This window comes from Taudactylus pleione, unplaced genomic scaffold (assembly GCF_031769625.1).
Source record: "Taudactylus pleione unplaced genomic scaffold, aTauple2 ptg000117l, whole genome shotgun sequence".
NCBI classification, from domain to species: Eukaryota; Metazoa; Chordata; class Amphibia; order Anura; family Myobatrachidae; genus Taudactylus; species Taudactylus pleione.
In genome coordinates, this window is record NW_028284519.1 from 14,893,981 (window position 1) to 14,913,587 (window position 19,607).

General features: G+C 35.0%; 3 non-coding genes across 3 annotated transcripts; all 3 read right to left on the reverse strand.

Annotated features, from left to right (window-relative positions):
* Positions 1 to 9,328: 9,328 nt before the first annotated feature.
* On the reverse strand, positions 9,329 to 9,400 carry TRNAD-GUC (transfer RNA aspartic acid (anticodon GUC)). The gene has a single exon. It is a non-coding gene; the product is annotated as a tRNA-Asp (tRNA).
* Positions 9,401 to 12,003: 2,603 nt separating this feature from the next.
* On the reverse strand, positions 12,004 to 12,075 carry TRNAD-GUC (transfer RNA aspartic acid (anticodon GUC)). Its single transcript has one exon. It is a non-coding gene; the product is annotated as a tRNA-Asp (tRNA).
* A 3,137-nt stretch (positions 12,076 to 15,212) lies between these two features.
* Positions 15,213 to 15,284, reverse strand: TRNAD-GUC (transfer RNA aspartic acid (anticodon GUC)). Its single transcript has one exon. It is a non-coding gene; the product is annotated as a tRNA-Asp (tRNA).
* Positions 15,285 to 19,607: the final 4,323 nt, after the last annotated feature.

A 19,607-nucleotide genomic window follows, 5' to 3' on the forward strand; every position in this document is an offset into this window, starting at 1 on the left:
CCTGCTCTAACCAAGCAGTGTATTGAATCACTATTTATTACTTTGATAAATATACCCAAAACCAGGTCATGGGGACCTCGTAAATTCTACTTGTAGCACTGGCCATGAAGCTTACATGCAAGATTTTTTCAAGTTGACATAAACCCTGGATTCAATTTAGATAAGGCATTTTTGTTATCTCAATGAAACAAAGTGAAACAGCATGCAAAAAAAGTGATTGAAAGTTCAAAACTCCCAGTCGAGAAATCAAACCCCGGTCCTCTTCAGGTCAGGCGGGGATACTTCACACTAATCTAACGAGGACTTACTTGATCAATTTTTGGCTAAATATGATCAAAAAATATACCCAAAAAACATGTCATGGTTAGCTATCGAAATGTGTATGTCATTGGCCAAAGAGATTATATGCTACATTTTTTCAAGCTAATTTAAAACCCTAAAGAAATATTGAACCTATTATTTGGCAAATGAAAAGTCAGTAATTTTGACAACATAATTTTACTCTTGCAATGCATAGAACTCTAAAGTCTATTCTTCTGCTCTAACCAAGCAGTGTATTGAATAACTATTTATTACTTTGATAAATATACCTAAAGCCAGGTCATGGGGACCTCGCAAACTGTAGTTGTAGCACTGGCCATGAAGCTTACATGCAAGCTTTTTTTCAAGTTGACATAAACCCTGGATTCAATTTGGATAAGGCATTTTTGTTATCTCAATGAAACAACGTGAAACAGCACACATAAAAGAGATTAAAAGTTCAAAACTCCCTGTCGGGGAATTGAACCCCGGTCTCCCGCATGACAGGCGGGGATACTCAGCACTATACTAACGAGGACTTCCTTGGTCAATTTTTGGCAAAATTTGATCAAAAAATATACCCAAAAAACATGTCATGGTTAGCTATCGAAATGTGTATGCCATTGGCCAAAGAGATTATATGCTACATTTTTTCAAGCTAATTTAAAAACCCTAAAGAAATATTTAACCTATTATTTGGAAAATGAAAAGTCAGTAATATTGACAACATAATTTTACTCTTGCAATGCATAGCACTCTAAAGTCTTTTCTCCTGCGCTAACCAAGCAGTGTATTGAATCACTATTTATTACTTTGATAAATATACCCAAAACCAGGTCATGGGGACCTCCTAAATTCTACTTGTAGCCCAGGCCATGAAGCTTACATGCAAGATTTTTTTCAAGTTGACATAATCCCTGGATTCAATTTAGATAAGGCATTTTTGTTATCTCAATGAAACAAAGTGAAACAGCATGCAAAAAAAGAGATTAAAAGTTCAAAACTCCCCGTCGGGGAATTGAACCCCAGCTCCCGCATCACAGGCGGAGACACTTCACACTATACTAACGAGGGCTTACTTGGTCAATTCTTGGCAAAATATGATCAAAAAATATACCCAAAAAACATGTCATGGTTAGCTATCGAAATTTGTATGTCATTGGCCAAAGAGATTATATGCTACATTTTTTCAAGCTAATTTAAAACCCTAAAGAAATATTTAACCTATTATTTGGCAAATGAAAATACAGTAATATTGACAACATAATTTTACTCTTGCAATGCATAGCACTCTAAAGTCTTTTCTCCTGCTCTAACCAAGCAGTGTATTAAATCACTATTTACTACTTTGATAAATATACCCAAAACCAGGTCATGGTGACCTCACAAATTGTACTTGTAGCACTGGCCATGAAGCTTACATGCAAGATTTTTTCAAGTTGACATAAACCCTGGATTCAATTTAGATAAGGCATTTTTGTTATCTCAATGAAACAAAGTGAAACAGCATGCAAAAAAAGCGATTGAAAGTTCAAAACTCCCAGTCGAGAAATCAAACCCCGTTCTCCCGCAGGTCAGGCGGGGATACTTCACACTATACTAACGAGGACTTACTTGGTCAATTTTTGGCAAAATATGATCAAAAAATAGACCCAAAAAACATGTCATGGTTAGCTATCGAAATGTGTATGTCATTGGCCAAAGAGATTATATGCTACATTTTTTCAAGCTAATTTAAAACCCTAACGAAATATTTAACCTATTATTTGGAAAATGAAAAGTCAGTAATATTGACAACATAATTTTACTCTTGCAATGCATTGCACTCTAAAGTCTTTTCTCCTGCTCTAACCAAGCAGTGTATTGAATCAATATTTATTAATTTGATAAATATACCCAAAACCAGGTCATGGGGACCTCGTAAATTCTACTTGTAGCACTGGCCATGAAGCTTACATGCAAGATTTTTTCAAGTTGACATAAACACTGGATTCAATTTAGATAAGGCATTTTTGTTATCTCAATGAAACAAAGTGAAACAGCATGCAAAAAAAGTGATTGAAAGTTCAAAACTCCCAGTCGAGAAATCAAACCCCGGTCCTCTGCAGGTCAGGCGGGGATCCTTCACACTATACTAACGAGGACTTACTTGGTCAATTTTTGGCAAAATATGATCAAAAAATATACCCAAAAAACATGTCATGGTTAGCTATCGAAATGTGTATGTCATTGGCCAAAGAGATTATATGCTACATTTTTTCAAGCTAATTTAAAACCCTAAAGAAATATTGAACCTATTATTTGGCAAATGAAAAGTCAGTAATTTTGACAACATAATTTTACTCTTGCAATGCATAGAACTCTAAAGTCTATTCTTCTGCTCTAACCAAGCAGTGTATTGAATAACTATTTATTACTTTGATAAATATACCTAAAGCCAGGTCATGGGGACCTCGCAAACTGTAGTTGTAGCACTGGCCATGAAGCTTACATGCAAGCTTTTTTTCAAGTTGACATAAACCCTGGATTCAATTTGGATAAGGCATTTTTGTTATCTCAATGAAACAACGTGAAACAGCACACATAAAAGAGAATAAAAGTTCAAAACTCCCCATCGGGGAATTGAACCCCGGTCTCCCGCATGACATGCGGGGATACTCAGCACTATACTAACGAGGACTTACTTGGTCAATTTCTGGCAAAATTTGATCAAAAAATATACCCAAAAACATGTCATGGTTAGCTATCGAAATGTGTATGCCATTGGCCAAAGAGATTATATGCTACATTTTTTCAAGCTAATTTAAAACCCTAAAGAAATATTTAACCTATTATTTGGAAAATCAAAAGTCAGTAATATTGACAACATAATTTTACTCTTGCAATGCATAGCACTCTAAAATCTTTTCTCCTGCGCTAACCAAGCAGTGTATTGAATCACTATTTATTACTTTGATAAATATACCCAAAACCAGGTCATGGGGACCTCCTAAATTCTACTTGTAGCCCTGGCCATGAAGCTTACATGCAAGATTTTTTTCAAGTTGACATAATCCCTGGATTCAATTTAGATAAGGCATTTTTGTTATCTCAATGAAACAAAGTGAAACAGCATGCAAAAAAAGAGATTAAAAGTTCAAAACTCCCAGTCGAGAAATCAAACCCCGGTCTCCCGCAGGTCAGGCGGGGATACTTCACACTATACTAACGAGGACTTACTTGGTCAATTTTTGGCAAAATATGATCAAAAAATATACCCAAAAAACATGTCATGGTTAGCTATCGAAATGTGTATGTCATTGGCCAAAGAGATTATATGCTACATTTTTTCAAGCTAATTTAAAACCGTAAAGAAATATTTAACCTATTATTTGGCAAATGAAAAGTCAGTAATTTTGACAACATAATTTTACTCTTGCAATGCATAGCACTCTAAAGTCTTTTCTCCTGCTCTAACCAAGCAGTGTATTGAATAACTATTTATTACTTTGTTAAATATACCTAAAGCCAGGTCATGGGGACCTCGTAAATTCTACTTGTAGCACTGGCCATGAAGCTTACATGCAAGATTTTTTCAAGTTGACATAAACCCTGGATTCAATTTAGATAAGGCATTTTTGTTATCTCAATGAAACAAAGTGAAACAGCATGCAAAAAAAGTGATTGAAAGTTCAAAACTCCCAGTCGAGAAATCAAACCCCGGTCCTCTTCAGGTCAGGCGGGGATACTTCACACTAATCTAACGAGGACTTACTTGATCAATTTTTGGCTAAATATGATCAAAAAATATACCCAAAAAACATGTCATGGTTAGCTATCGAAATGTGTATGTCATTGGCCAAAGAGATTATATGCTACATTTTTTCAAGCTAATTTAAAACCCTAAAGAAATATTGAACCTATTATTTGGCAAATGAAAAGTCAGTAATTTTGACAACATAATTTTACTCTTGCAATGCATAGAACTCTAAAGTCTATTCTTCTGCTCTAACCAAGCAGTGTATTGAATAACTATTTATTACTTTGATAAATATACCTAAAGCCAGGTCATGGGGACCTCGCAAACTGTAGTTGTAGCACTGGCCATGAAGCTTACATGCAAGCTTTTTTTCAAGTTGACATAAACCCTGGATTCAATTTGGATAAGGCATTTTTGTTATCTCAATGAAACAACGTGAAACAGCACACATAAAAGAGATTAAAAGTTCAAAACTCCCTGTCGGGGAATTGAACCCCGGTCTCCCGCATGACAGGCGGGGATACTCAGCACTATACTAACGAGGACTTCCTTGGTCAATTTTTGCCAAAATTTGATCAAAAAATATACCCAAAAAACATGTCATGGTTAGCTATCGAAATGTGTATGCCATTGGCCAAAGAGATTATATGCTACATTTTTTCAAGCTAATTTAAAACCCTAAAGAAATATTTAACCTATTATTTGGAAAATGAAAAGTCAGTAATATTGACAACATAATTTTACACTTGCAATGCATAGCACTCTAAAGTCTTTTCTCCTGCGCTAACCAAGCAGTGTATTGAATCACTATTTATTACTTTGATAAATATACCCAAAACCAGGTCATGGGGACCTCCTAAATTCTACTTGTAGCCCAGGCCATGAAGCTTACATGCAAGATTTTTTTCAAGTTGACATAATCCCTGGATTCAATTTAGATAAGGCATTTTTGTTATCTCAATGAAACAAAGTGAAACAGCATGCAAAAAAAGAGATTAAAAGTTCAAAACTCCCCGTCGGGGAATTGAACCCCAGCTCCCGCATCACAGGCGGAGACACTTCACACTATACTAACGAGGGCTTACTTGGTCAATTCTTGGCAAAATATGATCAAAAAATATACCCAAAAAACATGTCATGGTTAGCTATCGAAATTTGTATGTCATTGGCCAAAGAGATTATATGCTACATTTTTTCAAGCTAATTTAAAACCCTAAAGAAATATTTAACCTATTATTTGGCAAATGAAAAGACAGTAATATTGACAACATAATTTTACTCTTGCAATGCATAGCACTCTAAAGTCTTTTCTCCTGCTCTAACCAAGCAGTGTATTAAATCACTATTTACTACTTTGATAAATATACCCAAAACCAGGTCATGGTGACCTCACAAATTGTACTTGTAGCACTGGCCATGAAGCTTACATGCAAGATTTTTTCAAGTTGACATAAACCCTGGATTCAATTTAGATAAGGCATTTTTGTTATCTCAATGAAACAAAGTGAAACAGCATGCAAAAAAAGCGATTGAAAGTTCAAAACTCCCAGTCGAGAAATCAAACCCCGTTCTCCCGCAGGTCAGGCGGGGATACTTCACACTATACTAACGAGGACTTACTTGGTCAATTTTTGGCAAAATATGATCAAAAAATATACCCAAAAAACATGTCATGGTTAGCTATCGAAATGTGTATGTCATTGGCCAAAGAGATTATATGCTACATTTTTTCAAGCCAATTTAAAACCCTAAAGAAATATTTAAACTATTATTTGGCAAATGAAAAGTCAGTAATTTTGACAACATAATTTTACTCTTGCAATACATAGCACTCTAAAGTCAATTCTCCTGCTCTAACCAAGCAGTGTATTGAATAACTATTTATTACTTTGATAAATATACCTAAAGCCAGGTCATGGGGACCTCGCAAACTGTACTTGTAGCACTGGCCATGAAACTTACAAGCAAGATTTTTTTCAAGTTGACATAAACCCTGGATTCAATTTGGATAAGGCATTTTTGTTATCTCAATAAAACAACGTGAAACAGCACACAGAAAAGAGATTAAAAGTTCAAAACTCCCCATTGGGGAATTGAACCCCAGTCTCCCACGTGACAGGTGGGGATACTCACCACTATACTAACGAGGACTTACTTTGTCAATTTTTGGCAAAATTTGATCAAAAAATAGACCCAAAAAACATGTCATGGTTAGCTATCGAAATGTGTATGTCATTGGCCAAAGAGATTATATGCTACATTTTTTCAAGCTAATTTAAAACCCTAAAGAAATATTTAACCTATTATTTGGAAAATGAAAAGTCAGTAATATTGACAACATAATTTTACTCTTGCAATGCATTGCACTCTAAAGTCTTTTCTCCTGCTCTAACCGAGCAGTGTATTGAATCAATATTTATTAATTTGATAAATATACCCAAAACCAGGTCATGGGGACCTCGTAAATTCTACTTGTAGCACTGGCCATGAAGCTTACATGCAAGATTTTTTCAAGTTGACATAAACACTGGATTCAATTTAGATAAGGCATTTTTGTTATCTCAATGAAACAAAGTGAAACAGCATGCAAAAAAAGTGATTGAAAGTTAAAAACTCCCAGTCGAGAAATCAAACCCCGGTCCTCTGCAGGTCAGGCGGGGATCCTTCACACTATACTAACGAGGACTTACTTGGTCAATTTTTGGCAAAATATGATCAAAAAATATACCCAAAAAACATGTCATGGTTAGCTATCGAAATGTGTATGTCATTGGCCAAAGAGATTATATGCTACATTTTTTCAAGCTAATTTAAAACCCTAAAGAAATATTGAACCTATTATTTGGCAAATGAAAAGTCAGTAATTTTGACAACATAATTTTACTCTTGCAATGCATAGAACTCTAAAGTCTATTCTTCTGCTCTAACCAAGCAGTGTATTGAATAACTATTTATTACTTTGATAAATATACCTAAAGCCAGGTCATGGGGACCTCACAAACTGTAGTTGTAGCACTGGCCATGAAGCTTACATGCAAGCTTTTTTTCAAGTTGACATAAACCCTGGATTCAATTTGGATAAGGCATTTTTGTTATCTCAATGAAACAACGTGAAACAGCACACATAAAAGAGAATAAAAGTTCAAAACTCCCCGTCGGGGAATTGAACCCCGGTCTCCCGCATGACATGCGGGGATACTCAGCACTATACGAACGAGGACTTACTTGGTCAATTTCTGGCAAAATTTGATCAAAAAATATACCCAAAAACATGTCATGGTTAGCTATCGAAATGTGTATGCCATTGGCCAAAGAGATTATATGCTACATTTTTTCAAGCTAATTTAAAACCCTAAAGAAATATTTAACCTATTATTTGGAAAATCAAAAGTCAGTAATATTGACAACATAATTTTACTCTTGCAATGCATAGCACTCTAAAATCTTTTCTCCTGCGCTAACCAAGCAGTGTATTGAATCACTATTTATTACTTTGATAAATATACCCAAAACCAGGTCATGGGGACCTCCTAAATTCTACTTGTAGCCCTGGCCATGAAGCTTACATGCAAGATTTTTTTCAAGTTGACATAATCCCTGGATTCAATTTAGATAAGGCATTTTTGTTATCTCAATGAAACAAAGTGAAACAGCATGCAAAAAAAGAGATTAAAAGTTCAAAACTCCCAGTCGAGAAATCAAACCCCGGTCTCCCGCAGGTCAGGCGGGGATACTTCACACTATACTAACGAGGACTTACTTGGTCAATTTTTGGCAAAATATGATCAAAAAATATACCCAAAAAACATGTCATGGTTAGCTATCGAAATGTGTATGTCATTGGCCAAAGAGATTATATGCTACATTTTTTCAAGCTAATTTAAAACTGTAAAGAAATATTTAACCTATTATTTGGCAAATGAAAAGTCAGTAATTTTGACAACATAATTTTACTCTTGCAATGCATAGCACTCTAAAGTCTATTCTCCTGCTCTAACCAAGCAGTGTATTGAATCAATATTTATTAATTTGATAAATATACCCAAAACCAGGTCATGGGGACCTCGTAAATTCTACTTGTAGCACTGGCCATGAAGCTTACATGCAAGATTTTTTCAAGTTGACATAAACACTGGATTCAATTTAGATAAGGCATTTTTGTTATCTCAATGAAACAAAGTGAAACAGCATGCAAAAAAAGTGATTGAAAGTTCAAAACTCCCAGTCGAGAAATCAAACCCCGGTCCTCTTCAGGTCAGGCGGGGATACTTCACACTAATCTAACGAGGACTTACTTGATCAATTTTTGGCTAAATATGATCAAAAAATATACCCAAAAAACATGTCATGGTTAGCTATCGAAATGTGTATGTCATTGGCCAAAGAGATTATATGCTACATTTTTTCAAGCTAATTTAAAACCCTAAAGAAATATTGAACCTATTATTTGGCAAATGAAAAGTCAGTAATTTTGACAACATAATTTTACTCTTGCAATGCATAGAACTCTAAAGTCTATTCTTCTGCTCTAACCAAGCAGTGTATTGAATAACTATTTATTACTTTGATAAATATACCTAAAGCCAGGTCATGGGGACCTCGCAAACTGTAGTTGTAGCACTGGCCATGAAGCTTACATGCAAGCTTTTTTTCAAGTTGACATAAACCCTGGATTCAATTTGGATAAGGCATTTTTGTTATCTCAATGAAACAAAGTGAAACAGCATGCAAAAAAAGAGATTGAAAGTTCAAAACTCCCAGTCGAGAAATCAAACCCCGGTCTCCCGCAGGTCAGGCGGGGATACTTCACACTATACTAACGAGGACTTACTTGGTCAATTTTTGGCAAAATATGATCAAAAAATATACCCAAAAAACATGTCATGGTTAGCTATCGAAATGTGTATGTCATTGGCCAAAGAGATTATATGCTACATTTTTTCAAGCTAATTTAAAACCCTAAAGAAATATTTAAACTATTATTTGGCAAATGAAAAGTCAGTAATTTTGACAACATAATTTTACTCTTGCAATACATAGCACTCTAAAGTCAATTCTCCTGCTCTAACCAAGCAGTGTATTGAATAACTATTTATTACTTTGATAAATATACCTAAAGCCAGGTCATGGGGACCTCGCAAACTGTACTTGTAGCACTGGCCATGAAACTTACAAGCAAGATTTTTTTCAAGTTGACATAAACCCTGGATTCAATTTGGATAAGGCATTTTTGTTATCTCAATAAAACAACGTGAAACAGCACACAGAAAAGAGATTAAAAGTTCAAAACTCCCCATCGGGGAATTGAACCCCGGTCTCCCACGTGACAGGTGGGGATACTCACCACTATACTAACGAGGACTTACTTTGTCAATTTTTGGCAAAATATGATCAAAAAATAGACCCAAAAAACATGTCATGGTTAGCTATCGAAATGTGTATGTCATTGGCCAAAGAGATTATATGCTACATTTTTTCAAGCTAATTTAAAACCCTAAAGAAATATTTAACCTATTATTTGGAAAATGAAAAGTCAGTAATATTGACAACATAATTTTACTCTTGCAATGCATAGCACTCTAAAGTCTTTTCTCCTGCGCTAACCAAGCAGTGTATTGAATCACTATTTATTACTTTGATAAATATACCCAAAACCAGGTCATGGGGACCTCCTAAATTCTACTTGTAGCCCAGGCCATGAAGCTTACATGCAAGATTTTTTTCAAGTTGACATAATCCCTGGATTCAATTTAGATAAGGCATTTTTGTTATCTCAATGAAACAAAGTGAAACAGCATGCAAAAAAAGAGATTAAAAGTTCAAAACTCCCCGTCTGGGAATTGAATCCCAGCTCCCGCATCACAGGCGGAGACACTTCACACTATACTAACGAGGGCTTACTTGGTCAATTCTTGGCAAAATATGATCAAAAAATATACCCAAAAAACATGTCATGGTTAGCTATCGAAATTTGTATGTCATTGGCCAAAGAGATTATATGCTACATTTTTTCAAGCTAATTTAAAACCCTAAAGAAATATTTAACCTATTATTTGGCAAATGAAAAGACAGTAATATTGACAACATAATTTTACTCTTGCAATGCATAGCACTCTAAAGTCTTTTCTCCTGCTCTAACCAAGCAGTGTATTAAATCACTATTTACTACTTTGATAAATATACCCAAAACCAGGTCATGGTGACCTCACAAATTGTACTTGTAGCACTGGCCATGAAGCTTACATGCAAGATTTTTTCAAGTTGACATAAACCCTGGATTCAATTTAGATAAGGCATTTTTGTTATCTCAATGAAACAAAGTGAAACAGCATGCAAAAAAAGCGATTGAAAGTTCAAAACTCCAAGTCGAGAAATCAAACCCCGGTCTCCCGCAGGTCAGACGGGGATACTTCACACTATACTAACGAGGACTTACTTGGTCAATTTTTGGCAAAATATTATCAAAAAATATACCCAAAAAACATGTCATGGTTAGCTATCGAAATGTGTATGTCATTGGCCAAAGAGATTATATGCTACATTTTTTCAAGCTAATTTAAAACCCTAAAGAAATATTTAAACTATTATTTGGCAAATGAAAAGTCAGTAATTTTGACAACATAATTTTACTCTTGCAATACATAGCACTCTAAAGTCAATTCTCCTGCTCTAACCAAGCAGTGTATTGAATAACTATTTATTACTTTGATAAATATACCTAAAGCCAGGTCATGGGGACCTCGCAATCTGTACTTGTAGCACTGGCCATGAAACTTACATGCAAGATTTTTTTCAAGTTGACATAAACCCTGGATTCAATTTGGATAAGGCATTTTTGTTATCTCAATGAAACAACGTGAAACAGCACACAGAAAAGAGATTAAAAGTTCAAAACTCCCCGTCGGGGACTTGAACCCCGGTTTCCCACGTGACAGGCGGGGATACTCACCACTATACTAACAAGGACTTACTTTTTCAATTTTAGGCAAAATTTGATCAAAAAATATACCCAAAAAACATGTCATGGTTAGCTATCGAAATGTGTATGTCATTGGCCAAAGAGATTATATGCTACATTTTTTCAAGCTAATTTAAAACCCTAAAGAAATATTTAACCTATTATTTGGAAAATGAAAAGTCAGTAATATTGACAACATAATTTTACTCTTGCAATGCATAGCACTCTAAAGTCTTTTCTCCTGCTCTAACCAAGCAGTGTATTGAATCACTATTTATTACTTTGATAAATATACCCAAAACCAGGTCATGGTGACCTCACAAATTGTACTTGTAGCACTGGCCATGAAGCTTTCATGCAAGATTTTTTCAAGTTGACATAAACCCTGGATTTAATTTAGATAAGGCATTTTTGTTATCTCAATGAAACAAAGTGAAACAGCATGCAAAAAAAGAGATTGAAAGTTCAAAACTCCCAGTCGAGAAATCAAACCCCGGTCTCCCGCAGGTCAGGCGGGGATACTTCACACTATACTAACGAGGACTTACTTGGTCAATTTTTGGCAAAATATGATCAAAAAATATACCCAAAAAACATGTCATGGTTAGCTATCGAAATGTGTATGTCATTGGCCAAAGAGATTATATGCTACATTTTTTCAAGCTAATTTAAAACCCTAAAGAAATATTTAAACTATTATTTGGCAAATGAAAAGTCAGTAATTTTGACAACATAATTTTACTCTTGCAATACATAGCACTCTAAAGTCAATTCTCCTGCTCTAACCAAGCAGTGTATTGAATAACTATTTATTACTTTGATAAATATACCTAAAGCCAGGTCATGGGGACCTCGCAAACTGTACTTGTAGCACTGGCCATGAAACTTACAAGCAAGATTTTTTTCAAGTTGACATAAACCCTGGATTCAATTTGGATAAGGCATTTTTGTTATCTCAATAAAACAACGTGAAACAGCACACAGAAAAGAGATTAAAAGTTCAAAACTCCCCATCGGGGAATTGAACCCCGGTCTCCCACGTGACAGGTGGGGATACTCACCACTATACTAACGAGGACTTACTTTGTAAATTTTTGGCAAAATATGATCAAAAAATAGACCCAAAAAACATGTCATGGTTAGCTATCGAAATGTGTATGTCATTGGCCAAAGAGATTATATGCTACATTTTTTCAAGCTAATTTAAAACCCTAAAGAAATATTTAACCTATTATTTGGAAAATGAAAAGTCAGTAATATTGACAACATAATTTTACTCTTGCAATGCATTGCACTCTAAAGTCTTTTCTCCTGCTCTAACCAAGCAGTGTATTGAATCAATATTTATTAATTTGATAAATATACCCAAAACCAGGTCATGGGGACCTCATAAATCCTACTTGTAGCACTGGCCATGAAGCTTACATGCAAGATTTTTTCAAGTTGACATAAACACTGGATTCAATTTAGATAAGGCATTTTTGTTATCTCAATGAAACAAAGTGAAACAGCATGCAAAAAAAGTGATTGAAAGTTCAAAACTCCCAGTCGAGAAATCAAACCCCGGTCCTCTGCAGGTCAGGCGGGGATCCTTCACACTATACTAACGAGGACTTACTTGGTCAATTTTTGGCAAAATATGATCAAAAAATATACCCAAAAAACATGTCATGGTTAGCTATCGAAATGTGTATGTCATTGGCCAAAGAGATTATATGCTACATTTTTTCAAGCTAATTTAAAACCCTAAAGAAATATTGAACCTATTATTTGGCAAATGAAAAGTCAGTAATTTTGACAACATAATTTTACTCTTGCAATGCATAGAACTCTAAAGTCTATTCTTCTGCTCTAACCAAGCAGTGTATTGAATAACTATTTATTACTTTGATAAATATACCTAAAGCCAGGTCATGGGGACCTCGCAAACTGTAGTTGTAGCACTGGCCATGAAGCTTACATGCAAGCTTTTTTTCAAGTTGACATAAACCCTGGATTCAATTTGGATAAGGCATTTTTGTTATCTCAATGAAACAACGTGAAACAGCACACATAAAAGAGATTAAAAGTTCAAAACTCCCCGTCGGGGAATTGAACCCCGGTCTCCCGCATGACATGCGGGGATACTCAGCACTATACTAACGAGGACTTACTTGGTCAATTTCTGGCAAAATTTGATCAAAAAATATACCCAAAAACATGTCATGGTTAGCTATCGAAATGTGTATGCCATTGGCCAAAGAGATTATATGCTACATTTTTTCAAGCTAATTTAAAACCCTAAAGAAATATTTAACCTATTATTTGGAAAATCAAAAGTCAGTAATATTGACAACATAATTTTACTCTTGCAATGCATAGCACTCTAAAATCTTTTCTCCTGCGCTAACCAAGCAGTGTATTGAATCACTATTTATTACTTTGATAAATATACCCAAAACCAGGTCATGGGGACCTCCTAAATTCTACTTGTAGCCCTGGCCATGAAGCTTACATGCAAGATTTTTTCAAGTTGACATAAACCCTGGATTCAATTTAGATAAGGCATTTTTGTTATCTCAATGAAACAAAGTGAAACAGCATGCAAAAAAAGCGATTGAAAGTTCAAAACTCCAAGTCGAGAAATCAAACCCCGGTCTCCCGCAGGTCAGACGGGGATACTTCACACTATACTAACGAGGACTTACTTGGTCAATTTTTGGCAAAATATTATCAAAAAATATACCCAAAAAACATGTCATGGTTAGCTATCGAAATGTGTATGTCATTGGCCAAAGAGATTATATGCTACATTTTTTCAAGCTAATTTAAAACCCTAAAGAAATATTTAAACTATTATTTGGCAAATGAAAAGTCAGTAATTTTGACAACATAATTTTACTCTTGCAATACATAGCACTCTAAAGTCAATTCTCCTGCTCTAACCAAGCAGTGTATTGAATAACTATTTATTACTTTGATAAATATACCTAAAGCCAGGTCATGGGGACCTCGCAATCTGTACTTGTAGCACTGGCCATGAAACTTACATGCAAGATTTTTTTCAAGTTGACATAAACCCTGGATTCAATTTGGATAAGGCATTTTTGTTATCTCAATGAAACAACGTGAAACAGCACACAGAAAAGAGTTTAAAAGTTCAAAACTCCCCGTCGGGGACTTGAACCCCGGTTTCCCACGGGACAGGCGGGGATACTCACCACTATACTAACAAGGACTTACTTTGTCAGTTTTAGGCAAAATTTGATCAAAAAATATACCCAAAAAACATGTCATGGTTAGCTATCGAAATGTGTATGTCATTGGCCAAAGAGATTATATGCTACATTTTTTCAAGCTAATTTAAAACCCTAAAGAAATATTTAACCTATTATTTGGAAAATGAAAAGTCAGTAATATTGACAACATAATTTTACTCTTGCAATGCATAGCACTCTAAAGTCTTTTCTCCTGCTCTAACCAAGCAGTGTATTGAATCACTATTTATTACTTTGATAAATATACCCAAAACCAGGTCATGGTGACCTCACAAATTGTACTTGTAGCACTGGCCATGAAGCTTTCATGCAAGATTTTTTCAAGTTGACATAAACCCTGGATTTAATTTAGATAAGGCATTTTTGTTATCTCAATGAAACAAAGTGAAACAGCATGCAAAAAAAGAGATTGAAAGTTCAAAACTCCCAGTCGAGAAATCAAACCCCGGTCTCCCGCAGGTCAGGCGGGGATACTTCACACTATACTAACGAGGACTTACTTGGTCAATTTTTGGCAAAATATGATCAAAAAATATACCCAAAAAACATGTCATGGTTAGCTATCGAAATGTGTATGTCATTGGCCAAAGAGATTATATGCTACATTTTTTCAAGCTAATTTAAAACCCTAAAGAAATATTTAAACTATTATTTGGCAAATGAAAAGTCAGTAATTTTGACAACATAATTTTACTCTTGCAATACATAGCACTCTAAAGTCAATTCTCCTGCTCTAACCAAGCAGTGTATTGAATAACTATTTATTACTTTGATAAATATACCTAAAGCCAGGTCATGGGGACCTCGCAAACTGTACTTGTAGCACTGGCCATGAAACTTACAAGCAAGATTTTTTTCAAGTTGACATAAACCCTGGATTCAATTTGGATAAGGCATTTTTGTTATCTCAATAAAACAACGTGAAACAGCACACAGAAAAGAGATTAAAAGTTCAAAACTCCCCATCGGGGAATTGAACCCCGGTCTCCCACGTGACAGGTGGGGATACTCACCACTATACTAACGAGGACTTACTTTGTCAATTTTTGGCAAAATATGATCAAAAAATAGACCCAAAAAACATGTCATGGTTAGCTATCGAAATGTGTATGTCATTGGCCAAAGAGATTATATGCTACATTTTTTCAAGCTAATTTAAAACCCTAAAGAAATATTTAACCTATTATTTGGAAAATGAAAAGTCAGTAATATTGACAACATAATTTTACTCTTGCAATGCATTGCACTCTAAAGTCTTTTCTCCTGCTCTAACCAAGCAGTGTATTGAATCAATATTTATTAATTTGATAAATATACCCAAAACCAGGTCATGGGGACCTCGTAAATCCTACTTGTAGCACTGGCCATGAAGCTTACATGCAAGATTTTTTCAAGTTGACATAAACACTGGATTCAATTTAGATAAGGCATTTTTGTTATCTCAATGAAACAAAGTGAAACAGCATGCAAAAAAAGCGATTGAAAGTTCAAAACTCCAAGTCGAGAAATCAAACCCCGGTCTCCCGCAGGTCAGGCGGGGATACTTCACACTATACTAACGAGGACTTACTTGGTCAATTTTTGGCAAAATATTATCAAAAAATATACCCAAAAAACATGTCATGGTTAGCTATCGAAATGTGTATGTCATTGGCCAAAGAGATTATATGCTACATTTTTTCAAGCTAATTTAAAACCCTAAAGAAATATTTAAACTATTATTTGGCAAATGAAAAGTCAGTAATTTTGACAACATAATTTTACTCTTGCAATACATAGCACTCTAAAGTCAATTCTCCTGCTCTAACCAAGCAGTGTATTGAATAACTATTTATTACTTTGATAAATATACCTAAAGCCAGGTCATGTGGACCTCGCAAACTGTACTTGTAGCACTGGCCATGAAACTTACATGCAAGCTTTTTTTCAAGTTGACATAAACCCTGGATTCAATTTGGATAAGGCATTTTTGTTATCTCAATGAAACAACGTGAAACAGCACACATAAAAGAGATTAAAAGTTCAAAACTCCCCGTCGGGGAATTGAACCCCGGTCTCCCGCATGACATGCGGGGATACTCAGCACTATACTAACGAGGACTTACTTGGTCAATTTCTGGCAAAATTTGATCAAAAAATATACCCAAAAACATGTCATGGTTAGCTATCGAAATGTGTATGCCATTGGCCAAAGAGATTATATGCTACATTTTTTCAAGCTAATTTAAAACCCTAAAGAAATATTTAACCTATTATTTGGAAAATCAAAAGTCAGTAATATTGACAACATAATTTTACTCTTGCAATGCATAGCACTCTAAAATCTTTTCTCCTGCGCTAACCAAGCAGTGTATTGAATCACTATTTATTACTTTGATAAATATACCCAAAACCAGGTCATGGGGACCTCCTAAATTCTACTTGTAGCCCTGGCCATGAAGCTTACATGCAAGATTTTTTTCAAGTTGACATAATCCCTGGATTCAATTTAGATAAGGCATTTTTGTTATCTCAATGAAACAAAGTGAAACAGCATGCAAAAAAAGAGATTAAAAGTTCAAAACTCCCAGTCGAGAAATCAAACCCCGGTCTCCCGCAGGTCAGGCGGGGATACTTCACACTATACTAACGAGGACTTACTTGGTCAATTTTTGGCAAAATATCATCAAAAAATATACCCAAAAAACATGTCATGGTTAGCTATGGAAATGTGTATGTCATTGGCCAAAGAGATTATATGCTAAATTTTTTCAAGCTAATTTAAAACCGTAAAGAAATATTTAACCTATTATTTGGCAAATGAAAAGTCAGTAATTTTGACAACATAATTTTACTCTTGCAATGCATAGCACTCTAAAGTCTATTCTCCTGCTCTAACCAAGCAGTGTATTGAATAACTATTTATTACTTTGTTAAATATACCTAAAGCCAGGTCATGGGGACCTCGCAAACTGTACTTGTAGCAATGGCCATGAAACTTACATGCAAGATTTTTTTCAAGTTGACATAAACCCTGGATTCAATTTAGATAAGGCATTTTTGTTATCTCAATGAAACAAAGTGAAACAGCATGCAAAAAAAGTGATTGAAAGTTCAAAACTCCCAGTCGAGAAATCAAACCCCGGTCCTCTTCAGGTCAGGCGGGGATACTTCACACTAATCTAACGAGGACTTACTTGATCAATTTTTGGCTAAATATGATCAAAAAATATACCCAAAAAACATGTCATGGTTAGCTATCGAAATGTGTATGTCATTGGCCAAAGAGATTATATGCTACATTTTTTCAAGCTAATTTAAAACCCTAAAGAAATATTGAACCTATTATTTGGCAAATGAAAAGTCAGTAATTTTGACAACATAATTTTACTCTTGCAATGCATAGAACTCTAAAGTCTATTCTTCTGCTCTAACCAAGCAGTGTATTGAATAACTATTTATTACTTTGATAAATATACCTAAAGCCAGGTCATGGGGACCTCGCAAACTGTAGTTGTAGCACTGGCCATGAAGCTTACATGCAAGCTTTTTTTCAAGTTGACATAAACCCTGGATTCAATTTGGATAAGGCATTTTTGTTATCTCAATGAAACAACGTGAAACAGCACACATAAAAGAGATTAAAAGTTCAAAACTCCCCGTCGGGGAATTGAACCCCGGTCTCCCGCATGACAGGCGGGGATACTCAGCACTATACTAACGAGGACTTACTTGGTCAATTTTTGGCAAAATTTGATCAAAAAATATACCCAAAAAACATGTCATGGTTAGCTATCGAAATGTGTATGCCATTGGCCAAAGAGATTATATGCTACATTTTTTCAAGCTAATTTAAAACCCTAAAGAAATATTTAACCTATTATTTGGAAAATGAAAAGTCAGTAATATTGACAACATAATTTTACTCTTGCAATGCATAGCACTCTAAAGTCTTTTCTCCTGCGCTAACCAAGCAGTGTATTGAATCACTATTTATTACTTTGATAAATATACCCAAAACCAGGTCATGGGGACCTCCTAAATTCTACTTGTAGCCCAGGCCATGAAGCTTACATGCAAGATTTTTTTCAAGTTGACATAATCCCTGGATTCAATTTAGATAAGGCATTTTTGTTATCTCAATGAAACAAAGTGAAACAGCATGCAAAAAAAGAGATTAAAAGTTCAAAACTCCCCGTCTGGGAATTGAATCCCAGCTCCCGCATCACAGGCGGAGACACTTCACACTATACTAACGAGGGCTTACTTGGTCAATTCTTGGCAAAATATGATCAAAAAATATACCCAAAAAACATGTCATGGTTAGCTATCGAAATTTGTATGTCATTGGCCAAAGAGATTATATGCTACATTTTTTCAAGCTAATTTAAAACCCTAAAGAAATATTTAACCTATTATTTGGCAAATGAAAAGACAGTAATATTGACAACATAATTTTACTCTTGCAATGCATAGCACTCTAAAGTCTTTTCTCCTGCTCTAACCAAGCAGTGTATTAAATCACTATTTACTACTTTGATAAATATACCCAAAACCAGGTCATGGTGACCTCACAAATTGTACTTGTAGCACTGGCCATGAAGCTTACATGCAAGATTTTTTCAAGTTGACATAAACCCTGGATTCAATTTAGATAAGGCATTTTTGTTATCTCAATGAAACAAAGTGAAACAGCATGCAAAAAAAGCGATTGAAAGTTCAAAACTCCAAGTCGAGAAATCAAACCCCGGTCTCCCGCAGGTCAGGCGGGGATACTTCACACTATACTAACGAGGACTTACTTGGTCAATTTTTGGCAAAATATTATCAAAAAATATACCCAAAAAACATGTCATGGTTAGCTATCGAAATGTGTATGTCATTGGCCAAAGAGATTATATGCTACATTTTTTCAAGCTAATTTAAAACCCTAAAGAAATATTTAAACTATTATTTGGCAAATGAAAAGTCAGTAATTTTGACAACATAATTTTACTCTTGCAATACATAGCACTCTAAAGTCAATTCTCCTGCTCTAACCAAGCAGTGTATTGAATAACTATTTATTACTTTGATAAATATACCTAAAGCCAGGTCATGTGGACCTCGCAAACTGTACTTGTAGCACTGGCCATGAAACTTACATGCAAGATTTTTTTCAAGTTGACATAAACCCTGGATTCAATTTGGATAAGGCATTTTTGTTATCTCAATGAAACAACGTGAAACAGCACACAGAAAAGAGATTAAAAGTTCAAAACTCCCCGTCGGGGACTTGAACCCCGGTTTCCCACGTGACAGGCGGGGATACTCACCACTATACTAACAAGGACTTACTTTGTCAATTTTAGGCAAAATTTGATCAAAAAAAATA